This window comes from Zosterops lateralis (assembly GCF_965231275.1).
Source record: "Zosterops lateralis genome assembly, chromosome: 2".
In the NCBI taxonomy this organism is placed as follows: Eukaryota; Metazoa; Chordata; class Aves; order Passeriformes; family Zosteropidae; genus Zosterops; species Zosterops lateralis.
This window is the reverse complement of record NC_139763.1, coordinates 20,335,554-20,362,836: the sequence shown is the minus strand read 5'-3', so window position 1 is coordinate 20,362,836 and position 27,283 is coordinate 20,335,554. Positions and strand designations below refer to the sequence as shown.

General features: G+C 38.4%; 1 protein-coding gene across 2 annotated transcripts in view; it reads right to left on the bottom strand.

Annotated features, from left to right (window-relative positions):
- The window catches only part of MID1 (midline 1), a 241,068-nt gene extending 217,332 nt beyond the window's left edge, over nucleotides 1-23,736 (bottom strand). For both annotated transcript variants that reach the window (XM_083855465.1, XM_083855460.1), the window contains exon 1: nucleotides 23,658-23,736. The gene's annotated coding sequence lies outside the window, so the exon portion shown is untranslated. The remainder of the gene's footprint in view (nucleotides 1-23,657) is intronic.
- Between the last annotated feature and the right edge of the window lie 3,547 nt (nucleotides 23,737-27,283).

Below are 27,283 nucleotides of genomic sequence, written 5' to 3'. Positions count from 1 at the left end.
TAAAAAAACCCTATATTAGAATGATACCAGGAGACTAATTTTGAGACAATTCTAATCCTGAATTCCCTAATTATTTTTGTGTTTGAAAATTTAAGGTACAACTGCATAGGGTAAAGTAATCTGGCATTTTAGAAGTGCATAATATCCTCATGGTAGTTAGCAGAATATTTTGCAAATTCATATGGCGAGATATATGATATCAGACTAATTCATAACTCACACTTGGGCTGCCACATCCTTCTAGAAATTATAAGGAAGCCCTTTATTTCAAAGAGAGCCTTAGAGTCCAGTGATAGTATATTTATATGCCACATTTTACTCAAGGCTGATTAAACCCATATTTACTTTCAAAACTAAACTCAAAGCACCACAATTATACATTTGGTATACATACATATACAAAATATTTTCTTGCTTTAGTGGTTTTGCATCTCTTTTTATAAAACACTGAAAGTATAAACCTAAGTGTTTCACCCCATTTTTATTTTTCTTTACATATATAAGGAAATTAGAATTTAGCAGAAAGAATTTGAATTAGTTTTCATGTTAAAAAATGTATTTCATAAAAATATGATAGACAAGGATCATCACAGAGTCATCTGGTTGGCTAAAAAAATTCTATAGATTTTATAAATATTTGAGGCCTAAAAATGGCAAGGCAGTTTGAGATAAACTAAAACCAAATGTATAAATGCATTCAGTGTAATTGTGAATTTAACAACAAACTATATTATGCTTGACTGAAATAGAACTCTGTCTTTTTTACGTTAATAAAGGCATATGTTCAACAATGGTAAAGAACTGTATGTTCCCATGTGTCCTTATGCACGCCTGATTGTGTTAGAGATAAGATGATGTTTAAGTAATTTAACCAGTCCATGAAGTTTCAGATCCTGTTTACCCTAAAACTCATCCTCACATCATCCTTCCCACTTGGTCACCACAGGGATTCACTGGTAACCCTACAAGGGTTGCGATTGACTTTTTTTTTTAATCATTCCAGGTATTGGAAAGTTATCCCTTAGTAATCAGGACTAGAAAGAGTTTTCTTAGGATTTTGCAGGGAGATTGTGGAGAAATGAGAAAAAACCCACAACATCATCAAGTTTCTTGGCATTAGTAGGCTGACCTTGGCTTAACTTCACTTGTGAATATTCTCCATCTCCTCCCCTCCCAGGGCACAGGGGGATGGAGAATGGGTGTTGCAATCAGTTCATCAGATGTCTCTGACACTCCTTCCTCCTCAGGGGGAGGACCCCTCACGCTCTTTCCTGGCATGGATCCTTCAAACTGGCTGAAGTTCTTTATAAACTGCCCCAGTGTGGGTCCATTCCATGAGGTGCAGTCCTTCAGGAACATGCTTCAGTGTGGGTTTCCACAGGGCACCCATTTCCTTTGGTTTGCTTCCTTTGGGAACCCACCTCTTCTGGTGTGGGGCTTCACAGGCTGCAGGCAGATTCTGCTCCAGCAGGGATCTTCATGGGCTGCAGGGCCAGAGCTGCTTCACTGTGACCTGCACCCCAGGCTGCAAGTGAATCTCTGTTCTGGCGCTTGAGGCACCTTTTCCCTCTCCTTCACTGACCTTGATGTCTGCAGATCTGTTTCTATCACAGATTCTCACTCCTCTCTGGCTGCAATTGCTTCTGTGCAGTAACAGCTTTCTTTTTCTTAATAAATTATCACAGAGCTGCTGTCACCATCATTGATGGACTCAGCAGCAGGTCCATCTTTGAGGAAGATGGACATGGGGAATCTTCTAGCAGCTTCCCACCACCAAAGCCATCCCACCATCTAGAAGCCATCTACCACCAAAGCTTTTCCTCACAAACACCACAGCCTCCTTTTCTCACCTCCACTTTCCCATAGGCAAGGACTTCATCTTCCAGTCATTCTGGGCAGATTGGCTGGCCTCACCAAACACGGTCTTCACAAGATACGAGATGTATGGAATAGGATGCACCATACAATATTTCCACCAAATCTCTCCCTGGTAGAGCCTTGCCATCATGCAGAGTTGTACAGGACAGGGAAGAGGTGCTGGAAGGCAGCCCTGCCTCAGCATGACTGCTCACCACAGTGCCCTGGCATGCCTGTGCCACATGTACCCCCAGCCCTCTGCTGTGCCCGACCCCAGGTGTGCAGGCACTCCACAGTGTCAGTCACGGAACACAGGCACTCTCTGTGTGCCACTGCAGCTCAAAGCTCACTGCGGGTGATGCTGCTTCACCTCTGCTAGCAGTGGTTAGTTTTAACATGGTAATACATTTATCAAGGGATGGTTGGCTTGAATGGATGATCTAGTGGTCACTGAAGACATTTCTGTTTACTGATTTTATAACTGAGCTGGCCAGCACATCAAGTGACTTTCCTTAAGTGATTCAGTAAGCCAGGGCCAGGCTTCTAATTAACATCTGAAGTATTTTGTACTACCACCTTTAGCCCTGAATAGCAAAGCTGCCTTTCCAGAAAACAAAGAAGTTGAGAAACCTATTGTAAAGTGCATTAAATTTCAGTGAGAGAACAAACTGTGGAGAGCATGAAAGTGCAGAATATTGACAACTAAATCTTAAAAGAATAAAGGACAAGAGTTGTTAAACAAACAAAACGATACCATTCATACTGTTACCTACTTTAGGAAGGGACATAAAAGACTTTTTCAAGATTAGAGATGAAAAACTTACATTGATCCACATTTATCCTCGATTGCTACTGGGAGATGAGGGTTCAGCTTCTTGTTTCATCTGCAGAATTCTTTTATGAAAAGTCAGGTAAATTTTCTTTTGGTTGAAAGATTGTACCTTTTTTGTAAAATCTCTTTCCCTTGCTTCTCTATTTCTCAGATTCTCCTCTGTAAAGTCAAGATAATGAATGTTTCGTTTTCTCCTACCCTTTATCTGAAATGGCTTTCGTGTTCTTAGGAAACATATCATACAAAGTGAATAACAGAAGAAAGCCCTATTCTCAGCAATTCCTCTAGACACTACTAGGGAGTTCAGAATATGAAAGGTTGCATAACTCTACCTTAATAAACCAAAGGTTAACAAGACCATAAACCTCTATCCATAAGTTCAAACATTCTTTCAATATTACTGCAGTGATAAATAAAACGTTCCCAACATTAAAGTTCTCATCATTTGAGCCTTTCCTCTTGATGTTTGCAGTGTGTTTATCGAACTAAAAACAGTTCATAAAGGAGTCCCAGCCTTCAACTATCAAGTCAATACTCTTCCCCATAAACACAACATCAAAAAGCCAAACTGTTTTAAATACACAAGACTATAAAGTTCTCTTTTCATTTGTTATCTCTCCTGCACCTGCTCTAAATACTTCTTAGCTTAATTGATGGTCTCTAAACAATTAGTGTTTATATTCACTTTGGAGCTGCCTCAGAAGGAAGATAATAGTTACTGTTTGTTTTCCTTCTGTGTCCTGGGTGTCACTCAGTCACACTGAATGGGAACTTGATTTCCATTGCAGACACTGGCAGGAGAGTCCTGCACCCACCACAGACATTTGTTGTCTGACTCTGGTTAACAATTCACATATTAACCATGTTACTTTACCTACCTCTTATGTTCAAGCATTTTTATTGCATTCCAGTAAACCAAACCACCTTCAGGCAACAGTAACATACAGGTTAGTAAACCTTGCCCTGAGGTCAACCACTCCTACACCAGCTCTCTGGGACCCAAAGAAGTGAACTATTTGTCCCTGGCATTTCACTCACCTGAACTCACCTACAGGATGGACCATGGGGTTGGTCTGCACCTCATAGTCATAGGGGCAAATAACCCAGGAGCACAGCATTTAGTGGGACCTGAACTCTGCCTCCCCACTCCTGACATCATACAGCCTCTGGAGAGTTAGAGCATCTCATTCTCCATGGCCCAGGCTCCCAGAGTGGGTCACAAGGAACAGGAGATGTAAACACAAGCTTTGAACATATTCTCTATACTGCAAACCTGAGTCTGCAGAGCACTCAACAGAATAAGAAAAATTAATGTTATGTAGTTGAATGACACACCATGAAGAGGAAAAGAAAATGGGAGAGGCCCTGTCTGCTGTTTTGAAAAGGGGAATTTCCATATCAGTTTATTCATTCATTCTTCAATGGGAATCAAGTTCAAAAAAGAAGGAAAACAAAGGAAAAAGGTAAAATTTTTAGCTCCTTTGTGACAAAAATATAGAAATCTCTGAAGAATGTTAATGCTTCAAAATATAAATATTGCTTTTATTAATCAGTGTACCTCATCTGTGCATATGGACTCTCTTGTTACCCCAGTGGCCAAGTTCAGCTGACAACCCACTGAGTAAATACCACTCAGGAAGCTGCAGAGCAGGCACATGTTGGAGGATTTCCATGAGAGGTGTTAAGAAGACAGGCTCCAACAGGCTCAGTGCTTGCACAGTTCAGACTCTGAACTTACACGCACCCAAAAAGACAATGGGGACATTTTATCTCCTGAGCTGAGGGTCCCATCATGGCCTGTACCGTCAGTGCAGGAATGGTCTCTCAGAACTAGGACATCTTGTCTTGGCACAGCCCAGCTGCAGCTCTCCGGAACTTCAGTTGTGCTACTAGAGCACCTCCTTATGGTCAGACATCACTTCTCAAGGGAAGCTGAGAAGCTTCACAACACATTTCTGTATATGCATAATTTGGTAATTTTACTTCTGTATTTGAAAATAAACATCTCTCTTTAGCAAACAAGAAATTAAGACCTACAATATTTAAATTCCCATAGAAAGTGTGATTCCCAATTGTGATTTCCAATATTAGGTCATGGTTAAGGTAACGTTTTTGTCACTGCAGAGTTACAGTTTCTGTTACATGTTCCTCAACACATTTTCTAGCATTATCAAAGAAAGTGCAGTAGTACCTAGATAGTATACCTCATTAACACCAGCTTCCTCTCTTAAGAAACACTTCCCACAGACCAAGAATGATGGGTGTGCAGAATTCTTTGCAAGAGTTCCCTTAATTATCTCTCAACTCTACCCTTCCCAAACTGGGAGATAAATGACAGGTAGTGTCATTTCACTCAGAAAATTACAGTTTTCAGAAAGCATGCAAATGAAGGTACAGATATTGCCAGAAGTATGCCTACCTAACAAGTGCTTTTTAATGAATGCAAAAAGAGACCAAAAAGCTTCTTTCTCAGAAGTGTGCTGTTAATATTTCTCTTGAGAACTGAGTGAAAACTGAGAAAATACTGATTTCAGCTGTGAAGTTTTTGTGGTTTAGATAAACATTCTTGCTGTTAGGGAATTGATGTCTGACAAATTCCACTCCTTGATTTATCACATTTCACACAAAAATTCATCTAATTGCATATTGTTATTTTTGCATTTACAGTACTATCATTGTAGCCCACCATCATTACAGCACCTGTGAAACTCAGTGCCTGGGGGAAAACTACTGTAATACCGTCTCTTTTCTATTAATGGAGTAATTCAATACACTTACCTTCCTGAGCACTGTCATTTTATACAACCAAAGCTACATATTTCCTGCTGAAACACTGTAAGAAACATTCTTACATTGTGCTTGCTTAACATGCTGGTTAACTCACAGGGGGAAAGAAAAGTATTTTAAAAAATAAAGAGATACTCATTTTATTTTCAGGCAGAAAATCCTTTTTACTACTTATTATGCTTTTAAATATTTAAATAAAACCACTCTTTTCTACAGTTTGGGTGGTACTTTAATAAAAATGAGCAGTCAAATTAATCAATTTTATTAATAAGGATTTCCATATTGATTCAGTTACTTTTTTTTTTTTTTAATAGTCATCCTCATAGCCTATGGAAACTTACAGCACTTCCTCTTATGATTATATACAGAACTTGTAAAAGACCAAAGTAGCATGGAAATTTCATTTGTTTCCCTCATTAAGTAAAGATTCAAATTCTGTATTTCATTGTGCATGCACGGCTTCTCTTTCTAAGAGTCAGTGGAACTGAGGGCCAAGTCACACCCCTATTTATTCTGAGATCTTTTTCAAACATAATTCAAAGCATATCTTTCCTCTACAACTCTATAAACAATGAAAAGATGTGTCAGCTTTGGTTTTCAGGCTTTAAAACAGATCATTGACTTGACACTTCTTAGAAAGTGAGCTCAAAAATGACTAATGTTACAACTTTAAAGAACATGCTTTCCCACTCTCCTTGTTGTCTTTCTTACAATCACACTGCAAAAAGGCTTAAATCAAAGATGACTACCCAGCAACAAATATTCCTCTTGAATCTGCTTATCTAGATTTGATCCATTAAAACTGCTACAATTTATCTGAGAAAAATGATGTCATTTAATGAATACAGACATAACCAAAATCTATCCACTTTCTTATTTTTAAAAGAGATAACAATTCAAAGGGTGGAAGGAAAAATATGAAAATGTATGGAAGATGGCCTGCTTATGAGGCAGCTTTGGACTTAAAGGAATCCAAAGTTAGTTCCATAAAAACAGAAGTCTTATTTTCACTTTGAAAAAAGCCTCTAAAAGTGTTTTGCCCTTTGCTGAAGATTGTTATCAAAGTGCTTTTGAACTGAAAAGAACTGCTAATACTAAAAAACTGTTCAGCTGGGCTCCACTTCAGCAGTTGCTTTCCTTCTTTGACTGACGCACACACAAACCTGTATATTCACATCTGCACACTTTTTTTTTAGGAGTGCAAATCAGAAGATTTTGATACATCAAAAAAAGGATGATGCCAGAATCTGCTGGGAATGAGTAGCTCAATCCTAAAAAGTATGGCTGTTGTGGATCAACACCAATGGACAGGTAAGCACCACACAGTCAGTTACTCACCACCCTCACTGGGATGGGAGAAGAAGGAAAAGAAATCCAACAAAACACGAAAGATTAAACAAATAAATAAATAAAAAAAAAAGTTAAATAAGTGAAAGAAAAGGGGGAGGGAAATAGGAGAAAACAAAAAATGCAAAAGCAATCACTCACCTCTTCCTGTGGGTAGAATGATGCATAGAGAGTTCCTGAGCTAAAGATGGCTAATTTTCCCTTTTATTGCAGGCAGGACTTTAGCTGGTATGGGATATCTCTTTGGTTGGTTCAGGTCATCTGCCTGGTTGTGAACCCTCACCCTCAATCTACTCACTGGAGTGTCAGAGCGAGAAAGAGAGGAGACCTGGGTTCTGTACAAACACTGTTCAGCACCAGCTACAGTATTAGGAGCATTATCAGTCCTATTTCAGTCAAAATTCTGAAACACAGAGATGCTATGAAAAGAAAAATCTATTCTATTCTAGCCAGGGCCAGTGCAAAGGTATAATTACTTTCATCAAACCTGGGCTATATTCAGAAGAAAAAGAACAAAAAGGAATGTCTCCAAAGGCATAACAAATGCTGGCAAGCAACTGGGCTGTTATGTTTCTTAGATTTTTGGCAGTAGACTGTACCTTTCTCTATGAATTTAGAGGGACCAAAACACCTAACCACTTCTACAAATGTTCACTTTGATTACACCATTCCCAAACTTTTAAAGAGAACCCGAGTTTGTGTATTTTTATAAAGCCATAGTACACATCACTAGGAACTCAAAGAGGGCTTCCTCAAAGACAACCTTTCTTATCTGTGAGATACTAAATAAAGCATATATGCCTGCACGTTTGGGATGTAATCTTGTGGTGTTGCAACTGCCACACCCCTATCACTGCTCTGATAGGCAGGACACTCGTAGAGCTAACAGTACCAAAGACTCCAACCTTTCTCCTGTCAACCTCAGGATAAAAATCATCATGTGCTCACACAATTTGCTTGAGGCAAGTTTGGAATTTTAAAAATGGCATGAGTTTAAATATGACACACTTTCTAGACATAGTTACTCCTATTCTACATCACTGATGTTGTTCACTCAGTCTCTGCTAGCATCCCTAGTATTGGTGTCTAGCAAGGAGAATTGAGTCAAACTGCTACTTCATGAAGAAGCAGATATATTTGTAACAGCCCTGCCAAATTTATCACCTGAGGTCTAAAAGAACATGTTGATGGAAGATAATCTATTTTGCCTTGCTAACTGGTCAGGGGAAAAGCAGTTGTCACTCATCATTTTCTTATTCTGTGGAAGATGGTTGCCTATGAGCCTTCCCTCTTCTCACCTGCAGCTGAGGGAGACCTGCCTTTTTACCTTGGAGAGAATAAAAAGAACATATCCAGCCCCCTCTTACCCATGCTACCACCAGCACTTGTACTTCTCTCCTTGTCTGAAGTATCTCTGAGCTGAATCCAAGAGTGGAGATAGATAAAACTTTACATATGCTACTGCCACAGCTAAGGTGAAGAACAGATGCCTAATGGAAAGAGCTAAAGGTGATCCCATCAGGTAAAGGACAGAGAACAATGAAGATCCAGAAGTTCTGGGTTTAAAAATACAGGACAAAAATGTGGAGAAGCAGGGAAATAATGCAATAAATGCTTGCAAGGAGATGGAATAGTTTTCCCCAGACGGGTACACAGGAGTTGCTACCCACAGCAGAAGATTTCTGGAGGAGGCTTGGATTGAAGTAATTTTCACATATCAAGTAACAAATTTCTAAATTGCAAATTTGGCAATGACATCATAGATTTAGGAAGTTGGTCTACCACTAAAGAGGGAAAAAAAAACCCTTATGGTACATTTTCCTTATATAAATCATAAAAATATTTATTTGCTGAGATAATAGATATGCAGATCCAGAAGGTTTAAGTGCCCTATCCATTTTACCTAGAAGGCCAGTAAGTGACAAAGAAATTATCAGACTGCCAGAGGAAAGAAATCTTACCTTTAAACTTGTTACTTTGTTGGCACTCGCAATTCCTGTTTCAAAAATACATTCCTAGGCACCAGTGGGAGAGTCTTGACAGACTCTCAGAAAAGGCAGCAAGCCAAATTTTAGTTATTTTAAAGAATGCATCAGTTGTCTACAATTTTGCACCCTGGTACAGATCCTGTTTGTCTGAAAAGGATCCAGGCCATATAAAAACGGTCTGTTGGACAGAGTCCATAGTTTTACAGACTAAAAGCACATAATTTTATAACATTCCACCTCAAATCTTGTATGAAAATGCTGGTTAGCAAATTGTGATAGGTAAAGGGAGGCGAACAACTTTTAACATTGTAAAAATATTTTTGGGTCAATCTCAAGACTGTGGGAAGAGCAATATCAGAACTGTGGGAAGAGCAAAAGGGGAAAGTAACATCTGTAAAATATTTTGTGTTCTAGTCTTTCTACATCCTTGCAGTGACACTTTACTCTGCTACACTTACAGGGAGGTATTACTCTGATATTTTCAATTTACAATATATAGACTCCTTGCCATCTGTTCAACATTCAGATGAACAAAATCATCTAGCTGCCAGTATGGTCTGTTAAGCTGTTCTGCAATACCCTTCACTGGTTTTCTGATGTATTGAGAATCAAATACGAGGCTTTCGTTCCAAGAAGACCTTCTTACATGATTACTTTTATTGCCATGAGCAGACCTACTAACCTACACAGGACTATACTATACAGTCAAGTTAAGAAAGGGTGTAAATGCAAGTTCAGGGCCTTAGATCCCTGTTCTGGTCCATATAACGTAACACAGTAAGTAATATTCACAATAAACTTAAGTCCTTTTTAATTGTTAAACGCTGAAACTTTGTGTGTGAGATATGTAGTTTCTTTGCACCACTTAGTTCTGAGAGGAAGTCCTTTAATGCTGTAAAACTGGCCTGTGATATGAATTCATCACAGATAGCTTATGTAGCTGGTACAGACAGACTTGTTGTAGGTACAGCACCCCATTACAGTAGGAGTGACATGCTGCTTTTCTCAGCATGACCATACATGCACACGGCTGAAAAACAACAGGTAAAGCTGAGACGTTAAAAAACCCTCGTTCCTAACAGGCTACAAGTTTTGCTTAGCCAGAGGTCAGGTTTACCAAATAAACAGGCTTTCAGCAGAGAGTGATCAGGTTTCTTAAAAAAAAAAAAAATCACAGCCTGAGCAAAATCAACATCTGCATAAGTGAGGACAAATGCTCAGGGCCCCAGACAAGGAGACAGGCTGACAAAATTGTGGATAAATCAGGATGCCATCCTTTTCAAAAGAAAGGGCTCAAGGGAGACACTGGTGCCCCATTATCAATGTAGTCTCTTTTGAGTAGTAATCATAAGAGTAAAGCTGGTATTTCACACGTTAAGGGTACCCACATTAAAAGCCATTTGAACTTGTTCCAGGAACAGAACAGCATTGTATAAGAAGCTGCCAGTTGTACCAGTCTGACATAAAACAAGGTCCCTTCAATTTCCCTTATAGAGTAGTTGCTGCAGGGCTATTTGCCTTATAGGACCACATTTGCATGCTTCATCATGCCATAATTCCAACAGACTAGGATTCTTTTAAAAGTTACTGCAAAGAAAGCAGGCACAGGAAAAATTACTTTTTAGACAAAATCCTTTATATCAACAAAGTTAAAACTAGACAAAAATGTTTTCCTTTCAGAAATGACTCATCATACACTTAGGTAAATTCATGGTGATCTGAAGCAGAGAAAGACAACAGAAAGGAAGACTCACTCACTTCAGGTTCTGATAAAATACTTACAAAAATCACTTGAGATGTGTGCTCTAAGTTCTTCTGAAAAAAAAGAAGATTATTATACAAAATATAACATTAGAAGCTGTTGAGAACAACTCAGAGCAGGCAGGGACTGGGTCACTTATTCAAGACATGACAGTCAGGGTTAAAATCCCATATTATCAATAACTTGATAGAGACTGAATCAGAGCAAATTCCTATGCACTTTTGAAGCCAGCTTCTCTATCCTCCACTTAAAGAGCCTTTTTACAGTAGAGGTGTTGTCAAAATTAATCAATCTTTCCAGGAAAATGCTTTGACCAACTCATACTTTCAAACAAAAACAGTAGATGAAAAAATAATAAAAGAAAACAAACCAGAAATATCTAAATAACTCACAGGGGCTTCACCAAATATGGAATATAGCTATTTGCCATATTTCTGAGTGGCTAAGGTGTTGTTTACAGGCAATCTGCAAAGCTCACAGTGAGTTATAATGTCATCCTATGTAATAGAGGCACTACATCTATCATCTTTTTCCTCTTTCTCATAACACAGAGCAGTCATGTATTTGGTGGGACATTTGCTATTTCAGAGTTTATTATTTCTTGTGCTTCGAACAGTGATTCCATCCCTAGGTAAACTGTCACACAATTCCCCTGAATCTCAAATAGATATGTATTTTCAAATCAAACACACACACACACACACACACACAAACACAAAAAAAAAAAACCAAAAAAAAAAAACCAAAAAAAAAAAAAAAAAAAAAAAAAAAAAAAAAAAAAAAAAAAAAAAAAAACCAAAAAAAAAAAAAAAAAAAACAACACCTGAAAATTCTCTACCAATAGAGTTGAAAGAAGTAGTTCATTTACTCTGAACGCTATAAACTTGGCACAACCTGTGCATTAACACAACTGTCAAAATGCAAGTCAGAATTGAGACATGGAAACTCCACCATGTCATCACATCCACACCACTGCTCCTCTCATATCTGCTCTCTGAAGAGCCTTCAAATATTTAGCAGACCTCATTTGCCAACAGTTGAGTACACAGTGCTTCACCACTTCCCTTGAAACACTACTCCATAAATGTTAGTCATAAACTGAAGAGGAATTTATAATTGGATACAGATCTCTCCCAAAAATTGTCACACAGCATATATTTGATTTCTGTGTGCTGATCAGTGCAGTTTGAATGCTTCTGTAATACTCATTCAACATCCTCTTTGATACACACTGAGATGAAATACTGTAAATAATTCCTCTTTTGTGCTTTTGAAATATTTTCAGACAATTGTATCCTTTTATAATAGCAGATAAACAGTGCACTGCAAAAGCAGCAACATACAACATATTGTTTCAGTTTATTAGCTTGCATCTTAATTCTTGAATAACATATATGGTGAAGAATTTCTCTTGAAACAGAAAGATGTTTTGTCTTTTTTTGTGGAAAGGTGGAAGAACAAATGTCCTTACGTTCTATAAAACGCATGAACAGTGGAGTTCAGCACAGCAGTATTTTTCACCTAAAGAGTCAAAAGGAAAGTGTACTTACCATTGCAATTGTAAATTAGATTGTAATTATACCTATCTTACATTAGGCAGAAAAAAGAAACATGCTGTAGAGGAATAAAAAATTACAGTCTTAAATTAGACCCCCTATTACTTCAGTCTCCTGCACCTGGGATCTCTTCCTTTAAGAATAAAGTTGGAAGTCACTTTGGAGAGAAGCCAACTGTCTGGAATCCTTTATCCAAAACCAAGTGTGGGCTTCTAACAAGTCACAACAGAAAATGGCAAGATCCTTTTACTTTTTACAGTATCTTAAAAGCTCCTTTCTCTCTACAGTTTCACAGAAACTTAAAAGACAAATTCAATCAGTGCAATTGAGAACAGAAAAGTCATGCTTCATTTACAGATGTTCAACAAAACTTATAGTGGTTACCTCTGTAAATAAGAAGAACATTTTACCCATCTGAGAGCATGAGAAAACACTGGCAGGTAGTAAAAAGTGAATATAGGAAACAATAGAAAAACTGCCTTCAGGTCTTACATGTGTTTGTTACTGTTGATGACTTTTGATAATACAGAGAGATTTCAATACGCACCTGCAAGTTTTAAAAATGAGGTCAGTCCAATCAAATGCACTGTTCTATTAATTTATGTTTAGAGCCTTGCAATCTTGTGGTCCTATGAACACAGGGCTCTCTGCTCCCCATAGTTCATAAGTTAACCCTTTTTCACACAGAAATTGCATGCAGACTAATATTACTGCTTTGAAAACGCTGATCATTCTGAGAAAGGAATCCTTAGCTACAGCTGATGTATCACCAGAAAGATTACTCCAAGGGAGTTAGACCACATGATTTCAAGGGCACAGAGGAATAGGCCTTGGGAACAGACTCTCATAGATGGGAATGTGTAACACTGTCACCTTCCCAGCACTCTACTCAAGAGATACTTCTCCATTCACCCTCTATTGAAAAACAAACAGTGGCTTAAACACGAGGCCTAGGAACCAGGGGTAAAGAACAGTGACTGCTTCAGACTCTGCACCAAACAATTACAGTGAACATCTGATTAATTTGGACAAACTTTGTTTTTTTAAAAATCCAAGATAAACACAAATCAGGTTATATGCTTATACAAACATCTTAGTACCTAGTTGCCATCACCACCTATTCATAATTCAAGAGACCCAAGTTAATGAAAGTGCCATAAGCCTATGGAGGCACCTACCTTTACAGGGAGCTTTTAAGGCTTTTGAAAGCATGTTTTGATTTAGTCTTAGTTTTCCATCTGTCACATTTACAGCCTCCATGTGGGAGGAAAAATTCCTTGATTTTTTGGGTCAACATCCTCATAATGTAAAATGTAAGATTGACATTAGTTAGGCCCACAAGCCAGGGTACCCCCTTCCTTTGGGGAGAGCTCTCCTCAGAGGACCACAAAGTCCTGATTTTTGTGGCATCATTTTTCCAGTGACACAGCCACTCTAGGAGGGAATAAATTTATATTCACAGAGATATGTAACCTTGTGGCCATAGCACGGCCTCTTTAGGAAAGAGAACGTTTCCAGAACACATCTTGCATTTCCTGGCCAAGTTAGTGATAAAAAGATATATAAAACCTAAAGCATCTCTTCTTGGGCTTATAAATCAATGAGCTTTGTCCAGCTCTTGAGAGATTAGTAACTAGCAACCACTCTTGGAAGAAAATTGCAAGCAAATTAAACTATGCACTGACACTAAAGAAAATGAAGTTTCTGGATATCAGAAGAGGGCAGCCCCTGAGCCCCTGTTAAAGAGATGTTGTAGGTCTTGGTTTGGGGGAGTGACTGCAACAGGCACAGCAGTCAAGGCTTAACATCACACCTCACACACCTTGAAATCCTACAAAACCAAGGCTGCAGCACACTTCTCTCTCAATCTAGTAGTAAATTATTTCAGTGCAGGAAAAATGCTGAGACTTTGTTCTTTAGAAAGTACAGATTTTTTTTTTGTTGTTGAATATTGGTTCTGTATTTGCACGTTATTATTTAGATTTTCTTTTTCAGAATATAAAGCCATGAAAAGCCACTGACCCAATCCTGATCTAGGAGAAATATTGAACCTAGCTCAGAAGAATGTCATCTTTCAAACAAGCCTTAGCTTTAGATGTAGTCTGTCCAAACATTTTAAAGAGTATTTTCCTCTAGGCAATATGTCAAAAAGCTGAGTTGGAATAGACATATGGCCATACAGTTGCTTAAAATTACTGAATATTTTAGTAGCCTAGTTCAATTTAATTTTTGTGAATTATTTTTAGATGGAAAACTTCTGAAACTCAAAAAGAGAGTTATATAGTGATGTTGCCTATCAATATGAAATAATACACTTCTCTCCCAAAAATACAGTAATTAACAGTTGTAGTAATTATTGCCATCAGAAACCAAGTATTTTTCCTAACAGTTACATATTGGCTGCCTTAGACAACATTCCTTTCCTCTGTGCTTAGAATAAGGATTGAATTAAGACAGAAACCACTGTGGAAGACAGTAAATTTCCAACAGGAAGCGTCAGAATGCATTATAGCATCCCTTTTGCAAGATGGAGTCCCCAGTCAACCACATAGGCTTTGCCTAGAGAGCTGTGAAATTCACAGTGACTGTCTTTCCACTCTGGCTAAACACTGAAAAAGACTTCTGAAGAACAGCCCCAGCTATGAAAGAAGGAGTGAAGCGTATTCAGGCTCTGCCACCAAGAGATGTCTTTGAACAGTGTGGTAGAAAGCAGGTTGTTCTGTGAGCACATACTTCTGCGGTAACACCTTTGCACTCTCCTCCAAATCAGAGTGAAGTATTCAAAGACATGTGAACAGATGGACTGAATCAAATGGATGACTGTGACAGTAAAAAGGTTTAGTGCTAATAAAAACATTCACCTATATTTTAAAATCACAGTGTGAGATAATTTTCTGATTTTAGGAAGGTCAAAAGTTCAGCATTGGTCTTTTTGTGAATTAGACACTAACAGTTAATTTAACCATCATTAAAGAATTCATTTAGTAAATAAACCTCATGAATCATGATCTCACACAATAGCTAACCTTAGAAATGATGAGTCATGAGAAGGTTACAGGAAGTATCAGGTAGAAGAAATTAATCTCACTTCCATCTCCCTCTTTTTTCTATTTTTACATTCTCCTTTTCCTGGATCATTGCCTTTAATCTGGGACCTTATTGATTGAATGCTGTGCCTTGTACTCTCACAGAGAGATTAATGGATATAGCACTGCAGTGAACAGCATTGATTGACTGTAATCAATGACTCAGCACTGCCACACTAACGGAGGAGACGGACTCGTTTGCTTCCCACAGCACATCAATAACACATTTTACACAACAAACCAAATTTGTTCTCCAATGAGAACCTTATCATGTAACCATCCAATCTACCTGCTACTTAGAATCACTGCTGAGGAGAACAGCACTTCTTCTCCACTACCATAATCCCTATATTTATTTATGGTAGTTTTGTTCCTGCTTACTTTACATCAACAGAGATCATGCTGTTCCAGTTTTCATGGCTATATCACATGATATACATAGTAAGAGAAAAGGGAGTGTATTTTGTAGAGTAAATGGCAATGGTTTCATTCATGTAACTATTCACACTCCTACCATGATTTTATTAGGTTTTGTATTCATTCATGTAATCTCTCATGTATTTGTTGTTACTAAATCTAATGTTAAAATGGGAGTCTTAACAATAACTCTTGAGATTAATAACTGGGTAGAAGCTAAACTAACCTAGTCATTCAGAGGTCCCAAACTCTAAAGCAGTGAGTATTGGAATCAGTAAAGAGGGCAGCAGTGGACTGGGATCCCAGTCTGAGGCTGAACTCACTCTTCTTTACAGCTAGTAAGGGCCAGCTGTGAGACACCAGCCTCACTGCTGATCTACCAGCACCTGGTTAGAATATGGAAAGTGGAGGCATAAAGGGGACATGAAAGGAAAATGCAGGCCCAGCTTAAGCACTGCTCAGCTGTTGGGGCATGGACATGAGACAGGCTGGGATCTGAAATTAGGAAATACTTCCAGATTTCATGCTAGGGACACAGCCAAAGTCATAGCAGGCAACTACAGTTGTAAGTCTGAAAAGGTCTTTGTAGAGTTATTCCCCACTCACTGTGAGAATCAACTACACTTAGATCCTCCACAAAAAATATTTTGTTCAGTCTGAAAGATCTCCAACAACTGACCTGGCAGCTTCTTTGGATAACCCATCACAGTGCCTAAATACCAGCTGTAGAGTTCTTGCTAGAATCTAATGAAACCCACCATTACTGCAAATTGTCTTTTGTTCCATCCTCAGAGATGAAAACAATTAATTGCTGTCACATTTAGAACCATGTCTGTGTTATTTATTCTCTTTTCTAGACAGCAATTCACCAAGCTGAGCTCATGCAAGTAGCACTATGATAGGAAAACCAGTGACCTGCCAGATTCAGGAGTGGCTGCTGCAACTGGATGTGTTCACGTTTTGTTCTCGTGAAGGCAGCAGTAGGCAGCTCAGCTCCTCCTTGGACCTCTGGGTGAAGGCAGATGGACAGAATACTAGTTCATAGGATGCTTGTACAGGACACATTGGGAATCCAGATTTGCAATAAAACACTCAGTTCCTGCAATCTATGCCTCATTTCCCTAATACAGTTTTTGGTTTGCTTTCCATTAGTCTTTCTCCAGTTTGTTTGTGTACTTCTTAAAGTATCATATATAAAACTGGGTGAACAATTCAGGATTTCATTTATCACAACAGAATAGGCCAAAATGGTTACCTCTCATCCTCTTGTTCATAATACCTTCAGTAATGACTCCCAGAATGGCTTTCATATTTCAGCATTTTGCCTCATCAGCGACTTGCATTCATTTTCTAATTTGCGGTAGCCCACAGATACTCCTGCTGACTGAATTATTCCCCATTTTCTATAAATAAATTATATTTTCTTCTCTGACTATAGAAACTCATGCTTCTTTTGATTCCATTATATCTTCTTGATTTCAGACCAGCTTGCCAGCTAGTGAAATAACTTTCAAATGTAGTTCTACCTCCCTCAGCCTGGGTGTTGTACTGGAAACTTGGCAGATGATACTGACTCCATCAATTAAATTTTTGGTTTTGCAAGCTCTTTCTAGAGAGCTTTTTGTTTTAATTTTTATTATATTATAGCAATTCTGCTTACCAACTTTAAAATGTCTGTGGGGGAATAAAGGACTTTCAGCTGATGGTTCTGCTCAACTGTAATCTTCCATTTTCTCCTTGTGTTTTGTTGCTTTAGTTCTCATGTGGCAGAGAAAATGTCCAAATTGGACCCTCCAATGGTTACAGAAACCTATGAATTAAACCTTCAAGGCAGATTAGCTTAACCTCCAAAATTAAAACGCAAGCTAACAACTGTAAGTCATTTCACTCACTTTCATTAATCCAAACCAAAGTAATCTTGTGCATTCCAGCAATGTGGAATGATACATGTTAGAACCAACATGGTAGGTCCTTGAAACATCAATGTACCTATGGGGTATTGCTGAAAATTTGCTGAGATCAACAGCTAAACTTATTTCCAAATCCAAGTAACCTTTTCATGAAAGAGAGCACTCTAGAGCATATGTAATGATATCAAAGTGCATGTTTTTTTCTTAAGTGTTCCATTCATGCCATAAATGTGATGAGATTCTAGAATGAATGGAGGATATAGAGCTTTCATAGTTTTGTTTTCTATCAGGTGCATTTCTCTGTTCTCATCATCTTTGACATATGGATGCATACAATCTTTCCTTCTATATTGACATTTATGTGACTCCCTTCAAACCATTAAAAACCCACCAAAATATGAAACACTGTCTAGACATGAACTTGTCACTTTTCTCTTCTGTGTATATCATATATATCATTCTTTAGGATGTGCACTTTATTGACACGACTTAAGGCTTATTTATTAAGCCAATCATACATGCTCATTGAGTCCAGTGATTCACATCATGTAAAAACTGAACATCTTAAGCAACACATGTGCAATAAAAGCAAACAGATGTTTGCAGTCTGAGCTTGCATTAACGGTGGTGGCACGGCAATATATCAAAGGCAAAATGCAACATGGCCAGAACTTCCCACTGGAGTGTTAAGCACAGCTACATAACTTGGAACCCACAACCAATAGGATATCCCAAACCACCCTGGATAGATTGCTGTATTTAAGGTAGGAATTCATAACTAACTGCTAATGCCTAAACTCCCCAGCTAAAATTAGATGGAATTATCCATGAAGGAGACAACTAAGATATGAACAATATAGTAAAACAACTCATTTTACAGAATGAACGCTGCAGGAACATTAATGTTGTTCTATTCATAGTGAATTTAAATTTGTCCAAAAGCATCCACCTCAGGAGGCCGGATCTGAGGTTTAACATGGAATTTTCCAGGCTAGGCAGCTACAAAACAGAAATGTTAGAAACTCAGCAGGAGCACATGCATCACTGGAGGAGCACAGCAGGCAAGTCCTGACACTTTCAAACTGATACCCCAAGCGCACTGCAATCCAGTGTCACCCAGCAGAGCACCCTCAGCCCATTGCAATGACTGGATCTGTGCACAAGGGGTCAAAAATGGCCTTTCTTTTATAACACTGAATGTGAGCATCATGAATGCTAGATGAAGCTGAACTTAATACAATGATATCTGACAAAAGCAACTGGGTTTTTTTTAATATGCCATCTTCCTAAATCCAGCTTTCAGAGGATCAATACAAAAACACCATTGAGTGAAGCTACTAAAGAAAAGAGAGAGCAACTTCTACCCCCTAGTGAACCCATAAATGGAAGATCTCAGTTTGTTCAAGAAAAATCCTGATTTATCTAAAAGCAAGCACCAATTATTCCAGCCTCTGTGCACACAATCATATGAAAATAGTAACTTTACTAAAAAAAATTCAGCAGAGATATTAGATGCACATGAAACATGTGTTGCAATCATCGATATAGATAGATTAGGCATGCATCTGCCTTTGTACAGACCTTTAGACTCAAGTATATTTCTAGATACCTTGCTGAACATAAAATATATTTAATGTGAAAAAATATTAAAATATGCAATCACACAAAGTTTGCAATAAAATATTTGTCTTCCCTTGCTTACTTGCTGCACCATCAAAACCTAAATTTAATATTAATATTTTTAACTAAAGGAAAAAAAAAAGAAAACAGGAGGGAAATACATCCTAAGCAGCTGGTAAACTCAGACCCTAACACAGTTTGCATATTTTTATTACCTTCCCCTTATGAGTCTCCAAGCAGTGTGTATTCCAAAGCTGATAAATGGTTTTGAAACATAACTTGGAATTAAAAAAATAGATTTAAAGTATAAGCTTTCATAAATAAGACTACTTGCAAGATAACACAGGACTAGAGAATTTGTGGAGGCTTAATTTTCAGTCCAGTCATTTTCTCAACTTTTTGGAATGAATAAACACACAGGAAGATAGGATAAAAACTTCACATCCCCATCACAGACTTTTCATGCTTTACATTTCCCAACCCTTTTTAATTAAAATACTTGCATTTTTCCTGTCCTAAACAATTACATTACACAAGAGTGAACAAATACACGGATGTCACTGACTTCTAATCCAGAGCATAGTTTAATGTTCTCTCATCTAAGAAAGTGCCTTTTTAAGACATTCCTCAGCTTCACACTGTCCAGCTTTTTGCCTCTTTCATTTTCATGACTCCTAAGCACTTATGCTCACAGGAGCTGTAATGCATGCAATGCTAGGCCAGAGATTTCTCATATTTAGGTTGTGGTTGCAGACTGCAATCATCGTAACTGTGTCCTGGAAGTGTCACACCAGAGCCAAGTGAGGCACTGCAGTATGAGGACAGCTGCTGGACTAGAAAGCCCGGATCAGATTTGGAATTACATTTTTTTACTTTAAATTTCAAATACATTTACCAAAGGCTGAAAGAAGAGAGGTAATTTTTAAGAAAGGTTAAAAAAAATAATTAGGCAACACAGACTTTTTGTGGATCACACTGATCTCTGGAGAGCAGCGTTAGGCAGATGAACTGGGCAGACAGATAAAGATGCCCCTCCTATAGTTTCATATCATGTGCCTTCAGAGCAAGTATTTTACTTCATGCAATACAGTGAATTCTACAGAAAAAGGGATTTTGCGCTTCTCTCTAGACACCCATCTCCATCCTGAGTTATTCTTAGAGCTCTTGCTTAGAGCTCTTCAACTGCAGATGGCAATTTTCAATTAGGTATGTGCTTCAGGGGAAATAAGGAATTTACTAAGGTCACTTAAGGGCAATGAAATCACACACGCCATATAAAATGCTTACACTACAAAATGATAGCATAATGGAATGGCAAGCCCTTTAACAAAATCGTAAAGGGAGCATGCAACTAGTACAGCATGTTCTTTTATTATTTCAAGCTCTCCAGTTACACCTTTGAAAAGTTAGTCTTTTTTCCTTTTTTTTTCTTTTTTTTTTTTTTTAATATATATATATATGTGTAAAGATATCAGGAAAAACCATGATGCACCAAACTGTCTCCTGACAATGTGTAAAAGCACTCAGCTTCAAATTATATGCAAATCAGAAACTGAAAGCAAAAATGAAGTGATGGATGAAAGTTAAGCAAGCCTACAAAAAAAAGTGTCCTAACTTTGCTTCTAGTATGAGCAGATTACTAAATGTAGAAAAACATTGAAGACATTTACTATGTTCTTTCATTTCTAAACAAAAATTTTATGATACTATATGTTAAATACATAAAATACTTTCTGATTTAAAAGTGACAAATTATTAAAAGTTTTCATGAATTAACCCATCAGTGACACAACAGGAAGGCAGAAGATAATTTCGGTTTGCTATCAATACTATCAAGTCCAACTATTTCTGCTTTCCTTCAGTCTTGTCTCAGTTGCACAACTAAAGCTGGCACCACAGGTGTATGCACAGACTTGATGTGCTCATTGCCTTCACCTGGGTTCAACACATCCTCAAAATGCACAGTCCAACACAACATCATTACAACATTATTCAGTCCAACACAACACCATGCACTCTGAACACAGTTCTGCCATTAAAATTAATATAAAGAAATCCTTTGATGAATGAAAAAAAAAATCTTTAAACAGGGTCAGAATGCCTTTAGCTCTTTCTTCTTTAATCAGTGAATAAAGTTCATCACCTATTAACATGGGTTAGAGACCCAAGCCTAGGGTAGCAGGCTGATTTGCAGAAGCTTAGGCCAGAGAATGGTCATCCAGTCATAGCCACTGGATTTTTTTGTGATTTTAGATAAAGCACAAGGTCTATCCCATATTTTAAATGGGATAAAAATATTTAAAATTTTATTTACTTTAAAATTCTTTTCTCAGTGTAAACAAGGATAAAATTTCCCTGGGATATATCTCCCAGCCATCAGTTCTGGTCTACAAAGAATTTGGGTTTTGTGCATCCAGGTTAATGGAAACCTGTGTGACACTATGGGCACAGCAGCAAGCTGAGGTAAAAGCCCAAGGCAGACACTGGTCTTAGGCAGGTCCCCCTGATGCCGCAAGCTCTGAAGCCACATCATCACACATCTCCTGTGGGTGGCAGAGGCAGGCACTGTCTGACAGGAGTGAGGGCAGGCAGGCTGCACCTGGGCCAGCCCTGCACCAGCATGGACACAGATGACTGCTGAGATCTTGGGACACAGCAAGCTCATGTCAACACAGAATACACTGTAGAGACTTGGAACCACATTTCTACCTTGCTTGGCACTGGGAAATCAAAATACCATTAATGATTGCAACATAGCTAGACAAACTGATGGGGGCAACGCAATTTCCTGCAGAGACTTGGAAAAGGTGATTTAAGAGCATGTTTCCCTGGAGTCTTCTCTTGCCCTTTAAATTTACGCTTTACTAACAGCCCTGTTAAAAATCCTTTCTCTGTACCCCTTTTCAAGTCAAAATAATAAAGATATTCCACAAAACCACCAGGAGAAGTGTGACAAGTGAAATTTATGGTTCTGGTCCAACAGCCTTGCTTTCTTTGCCATGGTGGCTTCCACCACAACCAAAGATGATTCATCACAATGAACCCATTAACTTCAGCCCTGAAATAGGTATTCAGGAACTTGCTATGTACTTTGTGGTGTTGAAACTCCTATAAAATCTCTACTGAAACCACTATAGCTATCCTGTGTCATTCTCATTAAAACCTCACTCAACATTCAAAGTCAGGAGTTAACAAAAAATTTATACAGAAATGAATGAGAATCTCTATGAACACGAGTGACTTTTAATCCTTTTTTTTGAATTAATTTTAACCAGGTAATACTATATTACTAATCTCAGTAATTGCTACATTAATTCATAAAAGTTACAGCTATTTAGAAGGAAGAGGGTTTTAAATAATAATCTTTTACTTTCCTACTTTGCTAGGAAAGATGTAGCACACCTCCCATAATGAGCCCATTCACATGCTTGTGCACACATAAATACAAATAACCATGAAAATAAGAGGAAAGTAATCACATATTTATCTGTCTTGAATGTTGGAAAACCAAAAATCATTCTGAAAAAGCACTCCACCTGTTTCTGACCAGTTCTCTGCAATGGTTTTTTCCTTACAAGGTACTCCAAGAGATCAACTGAAAATATTCTTCCATTCTTTTGTTTTTCACCATGACGGCAGAAAACTTTATTAAAGTACCACAGTGAACATGCTGCTACTTAACAGTACCTGTCCTGATGGAATACTGCACACCAGTATTCTTACAGCCAGAGACCTACTTGAACTTTGTTTCCAACTTTATTTTTCATTATGTCCTGACTAAAATCTTCAGGGAAAAATTCTTCCATCTTTGTGAGGATTTCACTGAAAGCCTGTTTAAAAATGTTATCATACTGTGCAAATACTTCCTAAGAAACACAAATCTTTGTTTGGAATTGGGTAATCCCTATTGTAGTAGAACCTGTTTAGCTTACATTTCCTATAACAGTATCTGAAGTTTATTTTTTAACTCACTGCAAAATCTTTTTTGCTACAGGAACTCCCTGTATTGTAACAAACACATTCCAGCTATGCTGATTTAGCTGTATTCACATACATCCAAATAAAATACACCAAAACCCTGGACATGCTAAATGAGTGCACCTTCTGCAAAATGAACATTTTAAGATTAAAAATAAAACAAATAACAAGCGTGTCAAGAACTTCTTTTCCCAGACATACTAGGATGACAACAGCACGGATTTGCAGCACTTCAGCCAAAGCATCTCAGCTCTATTTCCAGTCCCAGCTCACATCTGTGTTCCATCCGAGCAAAGAAAGTTTGAGAATCTCAGCAGTAAAACGAAGGTGCACCCGACTGAGGGGCACAGGGGATGTCAGCTGAGTCACGGGGGTCGCCCCCGCAGCACCGCCCGCTTCGCCCCGCGCCCCCACCAAACTCTCCAGCCGCTTTACAGGGAACAAACAACACTCGGAAGCGCAAACCTCGCTCCGACCCTCTCCGCACCCCCCAGCTGCGAGGATCCGCCTGACATACCTGCTTCTCCATTTTTCCCCTGACAGTTTTCCCCTCTTTTCCCGGCGCCGAAGAAGCGGGGGACAGTCGCTCCCTGCGGGCGCTGCGGTGCGGAGCGGTGCGGAGCGGTGCGGAGCGGTGCGGAGCCGTGAGGAGCGGTGCGGAGCGGTGCGGAGCCGTGAGGAGCGGAGCGGTGCGGAGCGGTGCGGAGCCGTGAGGAGCGGAGCGGTGCGGAGCGGTGCGGAGCGGAGCGGAGCGGCCGGCGGGGCTGCGCTCGGTCCCTCCTGTCCTGCCCTGCCCCGCCCGCTCAGCGCTCGCCCCTCTCGCAGGCACACACAGCCCTGCCGAGCTCCTCTAGGTCGAACAGGTTTCCTTATATAGGTAAACACAAATTGCATTCCTGGTGACAGAGGCTAACTGGAAGTAAGCTTAATTTAGTTAACTCCACAGATACCGAATGGATCCGAGTGCCTGAAGTTCGCTTAGCACAGCGTGGGGAAGGGTCTCCAGAAGGGAGAACAGTTTTCTTGCAGTAGTTTAGCTCCTATGCAGTTATTCCACTACTGAAAGCCATAGCAATATTGAGTACTATGTTTACAGTACATTAAACACTTGACGATTTTACAGAACACTGAGCCTGCATTTTCATCTCAGAAAAGTGGAGGTGACAAAGGTGTGTGTTTGTACTGCAAGGTGACAAAGGTTTATGCATACACCTTCTAAAAATGTTAAAATAATTCCCACAATATTGAAGTTTCCGTAGAAAGTTTCCATATATTAAGCATTATGTGAACAGGTCAGAAAATGAGGATTGCATTACTGATATCAATGGAAAGACGCAGTGTAAGAAAAGCTTGTTTAACTCTTTCCCACTTCCTGTTCTATACAATACAATAGTTACGCATTTGGCGACAGATTTGTCTTTGTCAGAGATGTGTGATTGCAATATATTAGCAGACACACCCCTTCATAAACAGGGAAACAGAGGTAGAGGAAGTACCAAGAACAAGCCCCTGTTGCACTCTGCAGAGCAATGACACGTGTATGTCACGTTTTTTTTCATCACCTTGACTGCTCACGACTTGCTGACCCTTTTCTGCAAATACAACTTGCTTGTCTGTAAGAACTTCAGTAGGCAATTAATTAATTAATTACAGGGAAAATCATGTAATAATTGTCACTTTATTATAATCAGATAAGATTCACTATTAGTTATGGCTTTTCTACAAGCCAAAACACTGTTGATATGCAGTGGGAATTAGATAGCAAAAAGCATGAGGATAGGGCAAAAAAAAGCAATAAAACATGACGGAGGAACAGAAAAATATTAGTGAAAATGAGAAAATTTTCAAGATTTGATAAAATTATGAGAGGCTGAATTGAAAAAAAAATACAATGAGCTCTAAAATATAAACTTTTTTTTTATTCTGTCCACCTAATATATTGTCTATAACTCAAAATGCACAAGAAACACAAATTTAGCTTCCTGGTGATCTGTGGAGTGTGTAGAAACAACAGTGTGCCACCCAAAACCTGGAAATTATCGTTATCCAGTGGACTACAGCATTCCTTATTGCTGCCCAATGTATGACTTGAAGATCATTAAATAATATACTGCACAGAAAAGCTATTCCTAATGTCCATTCCTAATGGTTTCAATATTTCTTTAGTTATAATTTTCCTCTTTCCCTGAGGCATAAACATTCAGCCTCATGATCCTGGAGGAATTTGGCTTAGAAGTTGAGAAAAATGAAAAACAATACCAATAAAAGTTGTAAGACACTCAATATATACATCTAAAATAGTCTCTCTATATAGATAGGGAATCAGGAATATGTGGCCAGGGGTTTGGTGCAATGATCTTCATTCAACTCTTTCAGGACAGATAACTCACTTGTGGCTCCACTGCATAAGAGGATCTTGGCTTTGCCAAGTTCATGCTCCTGTGACAAAGCATTTCCATTGCACTACACAGCCAAGTATTCCCCTACCACCAGTGATCTCATGACCAGTTCCTGAATGAGTATCAGTTTTTTTCACATAAGTCAAGCCAATTAAAATTCATCAGATACCCAAAACTGCAACAACAAAGGAATTTTAAGAGGGCTACTATGCTAATAGTAGATTAGATAGTAGATATTACTTCAAGTATGGTTGATAGCCTGCCCTTAGGCTAGAACTTTTTCTGTTAGTCAAGCCAAACCTCACAATAAATATCACATCCATTTATCTAAAATACTCCCTCAATTAAGGATTTTCCCACCATTTCTTCAGTGCCCATACATTTACTTTACTTTCCTTAGTCTCAAGATGAAAACTCAACTAACTTTCATACTCTACACCTGACATACTCCTTTACCTTCTGTCATACCTCTTTACCTCCATCTCTTTATCCAAACATCATATAAGAATCAGTCAGGGGATCTAGGCTCTTACATCCAGGCATGATATCTCATGCTTTACTTGCTGGCCCCCAAGCTGTGATTTCATTAGAATGCTGGCAAAAGCATGAAAAGTTTCCCCTAGTCCTGCATATGCTACCTTTGTAAGAGAGAATCTCTTTGCTTAAAAATACTTGTAGTAAAATAATAATTTATTCCTCAAACATAAGTCAGAATAAAAGTTATTTATATTTGTACTGCATGTTTCTGCTAAAGCATTAACAGCAGTTAATCATCATAATGGATGTCATAGTCCAACCTTTTTTTATTTCTCAGTTCTTTATCTTTTAAAGAAAATTCCATATAATTCTCAAGCAATTCAGCTAAATCTTGACACTGAGAGTAACCGAGACTTATTACCCCCATTTACTGTGCTGTCACACATACTTATCTGCATGTAATGCTAAGACTAATTATGCTGAAATCATCCTCTCCTTTTTTTCCCAGGAAGAGATCTAGTAGATTTTAACTTGTATTTTGCATCAGAAGGTATAAGAAAACATCTGGCCACACTCCTAGAATATGTTGGGTTTAATGATAAGAATTAAAATATTCATTAGAAATTAATGCAACTGATGATGACGAGTTATTTTCTTCATTACTGTGCTCCAAGCGGCCCCCAGCAAAAGCCCAGCATTAAATAGACACTCTCATTCAGTGTGTCATTAGCTTGTTTCCTGTGCACAATCCATACAAACAGTTTATTGGCGTTAGTTTAGTCCCTGCTGTTTAGATAGTAACTGTTTGTAAGCCAAATGACCTTTGTCCAGCAGAGACAAGAATCACAGTCCTGGCAGAACCTTGGTTATAGATCAATGTGTTACTGCCTTTCTCTTTATTTCCAGTTGCATGCCTTACTAGGCATACTTGCTTCATCTTAAGGAGTGGTTTATAAGAAATACTTTCTCTTATGAAAAGACTTATGGGTTTTTTCCTCTCCCACTCCTACCCATTTTTAAAATACACAGCCATGTCTCTTTTCATGTTTTTGTATCAGAAATGGAAACTTAGTGTAAATTTTCATGGTTAATTTTGATTGAATGGAATAGGTGAGAGCAGTACACTAAGAAACATACATGAAATAAATAATGTTAGTTTTTAATCAGCTTGCCATGAGTCTCTAAATATCTGCCTTCAACTTTTTCCCTATTAAATGTTCAGAGTGAAACACAGCAGGTTTATTCTCCTTTCACTGAATTCTTACTC